The 5360-nt window shown below is 46.1% G+C and overlaps 1 non-coding gene across 1 annotated transcript; it reads right to left on the bottom strand.

Annotated features, from left to right (window-relative positions):
- Window positions 1-1383: 1383 nt before the first annotated feature.
- Window positions 1384-1456, bottom strand: TRNAR-UCG (transfer RNA arginine (anticodon UCG)). The gene has a single exon. It is a non-coding gene; the product is annotated as a tRNA-Arg (tRNA).
- Window positions 1457-5360: the final 3904 nt, after the last annotated feature.

Genomic DNA, 5360 nt, shown 5'->3' with positions numbered 1-5360 from the left:
AAAGAGACGCAAAACATTTGAAAAATGATGGACCGATCAGCTTACTGTCCATTGCCTACAAAGTATTCACTACGGTAATCGCAAATAAAATCAGGGGCACCTTAGACTTCTATCAACCAAACGACCAGGCAGGATTTCGTAAAGGCTACTCAACAATAGACCCTATTCACACTATCAATCAAGTGATAGATAAATGGGTGGAATATCTATCCAATGCTATTCACAGCGTATTTACAGGAGCTATTCAGAGACCTGGATTGGGAAGAATTGGGGACCAGAGCTAATGGAGAATACCTTCGTAACTTGCGATTCGCTGATGATATTGCCTTCCTTAGTAACTCAGGGGACCAATTGCAATGCATGCTCACTGACCTCGAGTGGCAAAGCAGAAGAGTGGGTCTAAAAATTAATCTGCAGAAAACTAAAGTAATGTTTAACAGTCTCGGAAGAGAATAGCAATTTAGAATAGGCAGTGAGACACTGGAAGTCTTAAGGGAATACATCTACTTAGGGCAGGTAGTGACGGCGGATCCGGATCACGAGACGGAAATAATCAGAAGAATAAGAATGGGCTGGGGTGCGTTTGGCAGGCATTCTCAGATCATGAACAGCAGGTTGCCATTATCCCTCAAGAGAAAAGTATACAATAGCTGTGCCTTACCAGTACGGGGCAGAAACCGGGAGGCTTACGAAAAGGGTTCTACTCAAATTGAGGACGACGCAACGAGCCATGGAAAGAATAATGATAGGTGTACCGTCAAGGGATAAGAAAAGAGCAGATTGGGTGAGGGAACAAACGCGAGTTAATGACATCTTAGTTGAAATCAAGAAAAAGAAATGGGCATGGGCAGGACATGTAATGAGAAGGGAATATAACCGATGGTCATTAAGGGTTACGGATTGGTTCCCAAGAGAAGGGAAGCGTAGCAGAGGGCGGCAGAAAGTTAGGTAGGCGGATGAGATTAAGAAGTTTGCAGGGACGGCATGGCCACAATCAGTACATGACCGGGGTTGCTCGAGAAGTATGGGAGAGGCCTTTGCCCTGCAGTGGGCGTAACCAGGCTGGTGATGATGATGAAATAAAAATATTCAAACAACGTCCGCGACACTACTCGAACCTGCCATCTTCTGATCCGAAGTCAGACGCCTTATCCATTAAGCCACGCAGACAAGTGTGCCTCGGCGGTGCACACCAGTTTAATATGTATTCTTCAAGGTGTAAATAAAGATATTCAAACAACGTCCGCGACAGTACTCGAACCTGCAATCTTCTGATCCGAAGTCTGACGCCTTATCCATTAAGCCACGCGGACAAGTGTGCCTCGGCGGCGCACACCAGTTTAATATGTATTCTTCAAGGTGTAAATAAAGATATTCAAACAAAGTCCGCGACAGTACTCGAACCTGCACTCTTCTGATCCGAAGTCAGACGCCTTATCCATTAAGCCACGCGGACTTTTTCTTTTTTTTTCTTTATTACCATCTTGGACGCATAATACAATTAAACGAATGATAAAACACTTCAGCCACACTTGGGCTGACACGAGTGGTGCTAAAATCTTTTCAAATGTACTAATTCATCAAGTAGTGGTATCCACTCTGGTGGATCAGTCTGCGCCTTGAAACATTCTCGAAGATATAGAACACTTTCGATGAAGTTTTCACGTGTGGATCTAGTATTAATATCAGCATGTCGTACCTGCATTCGCGTTTTTCACAAACTGTGGAGGCCAAGAAGCATGATTAAATCGTAGGGCACTTCTTCACTTTCCATCGGTAGGTACCGGATGCCGTAGGGATTTAAAGGGAGTTCCTTTTTAATCGTGCTCTGAAGGACATCCCAATAAAAAATTGGATCCCAGCATTCTAGGAAAACATGCTCCACTGTCTCGGGCTTCCTGCATAAGAGACAGTTTGTTGTCCATGGCACGAATTGCCCCTTATCATGCAGCCAGGTTTTAAGAGGCAGCGTACTAGAATGCAGTTTAAAGAAAAAGGTTTTGACCGCAGGTCGAACGGGCATGTTCTTAACTCTTTTAAATATATCTTGCCCTGGGCCTCCAAAGTTGGGTGTCCGATAAATGGGTACCGGCAACATCACGTCGACCAGCGCTTTGTACAGCTTTTTCTTATTAATATTGCATAGGTATTCACGGCTGAAACGTACTTCCAACATCTTACACGAAAGAACAACCTCGCGCAAGTATCCTGCCACAGCACCACACATGTTATCACAGGAGACTACCCTTCCAGGGAGCAGTCTCTAGGCGCACTTGCATAACAGTTCTTAGAAATGGATCACTTTGAGCACGTAAAAAACATAAATCGCGAGACCACTTGTCGCAAAAAAAGATGCACCAGGCCAAGCCCTCCTCCTTTAACTCAAACAAACAGGTTAGTTCGGCTGGTTCTTTCCCAGGTGGACGTCCAAATAAAAACAGCAAGAACACGATGCATTTTTTGAATAGCTGTTCGTGTCGCACACAGCACATTCATGACATACCACAGCTTCGAAACCAGAAAGACATTGCAGATATAGGCACGGGAAAACATTGAGAGCTGTCGTCCTTGCCACGCCACCACTTTCTCTTTCATTCTCAAAGTTTCTTCTTTCCAGTACGAGGTGGGATCCTGATAACAATCTAGGGGCAGTCCTAGATACCGCGTTGGTAAGGTGGACCATCGAAGCCGGGAAAAACAACCCGGTGTTACGTCCCGTTTGCCATGCCAAAAACCGGAACTTTTGCCCCTATTCATCTGACTTCCGGTCTGAGCGCAGAATTTTTCGACCACACTCGTTACTTCACAGATGCTCTGTCTATCAGCGCAAAACACCGCTATATCGTCAGCATACGCGAGTACTTTCACGCGTGATGACTGCAGTCTGTAACCTGAAATTCGGTCAGAGTTGATAATTGCCAGGCATAGTGGCTCTACACACACTGCAACAAGCAAGTGGGAATGCGGGCATCCCTGTCTTACTAAAGAACGTACAGCAAGTTTGTCAGTGAGATCGCCATTAATTATAATGCGGGTCGTACAGTTCTTGCAGGCCATTTTTACGCCCTCTAATATAACGTCACGTCGTTTGGAATGTTCCAGGATGGAAAAAAGAATTTCGTGGGAGACGCGGTCAAAGTCTTTTGCCAATTCGAGCTGCATCATTGCTATCTGACCACCAACTGCATCAACACACTGTAATACGCTGCGTGCGACATGTATATTTGTGGCTATGCTACGTCCTTTAATTCCACATGTGTGGTGAGACCCTACCAATTTCGTGATTACAGACTGCAGTCTCTTTGTTAAAACCTTCATAAATCCATTGTAGTCGACGTTGGTGAGACTAATCGGTCGCTATGACCCCACCAACAGTCGTTCTTCCGGATCATCAGTCTTTGGGATTAGAACGATGTGGGACGTATTGAAAGACAATGGAACCTGTTTGCGTTCGTAAGCCTCAGTTATCACATGGAGCATGCACTGTGCAACAGAAATCTTAAAGGTTTTATAAAAGGCCGCACATAGCCCATCTGGCCCAGGAGCTTTCCCAGATGGTAGGTCATCTATTGCTTTTTCTATCTCCTGTAAAGTTACAGGCAGTTCAAGACGGTCCTTAATTTCATCATCTAGTCTTGCCACCAACCTCAAAAAGTCTACATGGAAGCCTTCTATGTTGTCGAGCTTATTGCTAAGAAGTTCTGTGAAATGTTCGGCTATAGCGCTCTGAATGTCTCTCGCATCTTCCGATGTCCGGCCGTCATATCGGATGCTCCTAATTTCTTTCTGGCAAGCGTATCTTTTCTCGTCTGATAGCGCTCGTTTTGTCGGCGTTTCGCGAGCCCACAATTTTTCAGACCTTGCGCGTATGACGGCGGCCCTATGCCTGTCAGCGTCAATTCTTTCGAGCTGGCATTTCACTTCCCGTATTTCTTTCGTGAAAGTTCCCGGCGCGCTACTTTCCATGCTGAGCATCCATTCAAGTTGCCCGTTCAATTCTTTTTCTTTTTCTTTCTCTTTATAACGAGCCACGCTACTGTTTTCTATTGCTTTCATTTTTACACACTCTTTCAAGTCCTCCCATTCAGTTGCAAAACTGGCTGGCTGCGCGTCTAGCAGTTTGTCTAGCTTGGTCTTTACTTGCATAACATAATGAACCCTTCATCCTCCAAAAGCTTTGTGTTCAGTTTCCATGAGTGCCAGTTAATTTCCTGCCCTTCATTCCTAAAGTCATGCTCACGAGGCAATGATCACTGAAAGGCACAGGTTTAACGTCAAAACTTGAGCATAGCGGCATAAGTTCGCCCGATACATACTTCCTGTCTAGTCTCGCATGGCTCTCCCGCTGAAAGTGCGTGTATTCAGGGTAGGTCCCATTGGAAAACACATTGCCAACATCCTCGAGACCATACTCATGCACAAAAGTATTCGAAACTTCAGAGCTCTTGTCTCTCAGTGGCCTACATTTCACTCTGTCAACTGCGGCACACACATAGTTGAAGTCTCCCAGTACAAGCAAAAACTTGTCGCCTTTCAACCATGGCTCAAGGGATTCAACGAAAATTTTACGCTCGCTTTCTACATTAGGAGCATATACACAAACAATTCGCCACCATAAATTCGAAAATGTGAAATCAGCAATCAAAAGGCGACCACTTGGGCATGCAAATACAGACTCTACGTTCACTCTTAACGTCTTACGGATGTATACAAGGCACCCACCCGACGTCCAAACAGAATGACAGACGCACACATGAAAGTTTGCTTGAAAGGAAGGCACCATGCGGTCAGTGTGCTCTTGACTCTCTATTTTCGACTCTTGTATAGCAATTATATCAATATCGTTTTCCAGAAGAAGGCGATTAAGCTGGTATTGTCGCCCTCTTGCTCCCAGCCCTCTGACATTCAAGGTCGCAACTCGAAGTGGAGCAATAAGATTAAAGGCATGTCTTAGAAGAAGAAAGGCCTCTATCCGCATGGTGCCTACCTTCATGGTTGACGTAGCCTTTCTCATGACTGCCAGGACCTCTTGACACCGGTCGACCAACACAACCGGCGCTGACACCAACCAGGACCATGTGCTACTACGGAGGCGGTTTCCCCGCCTTCCGCGTGTCGGCTGGAAGGTTCGGCCGCGGTTTTAAAGTCGAGCGTCTCAATCCCCCTGTCCTCGGTGGAGGCTCATCAGCGCCACCGCTAGGCTGCAGCTTCACGTCGACGCTTTCTTCATGCGGACGTTTCCCAGCCATGATGCTCGCCGCTTCCTGGTTCATCTCCATGGTATCAATGCCGGGGGTCTCCAGGTTGCTTTATTCGGCAACCGTGGCTTTCGCCGCCTCATTCGCTTTGTCAATGTCATC

This window comes from Dermacentor variabilis, chromosome 3 (assembly GCF_050947875.1).
Source record: "Dermacentor variabilis isolate Ectoservices chromosome 3, ASM5094787v1, whole genome shotgun sequence".
NCBI classification, from domain to species: Eukaryota; Metazoa; Arthropoda; class Arachnida; order Ixodida; family Ixodidae; genus Dermacentor; species Dermacentor variabilis.
The sequence above is the reverse complement of the archived record's forward strand: the minus strand, read 5'-3'. Positions and strand labels throughout refer to the sequence as shown.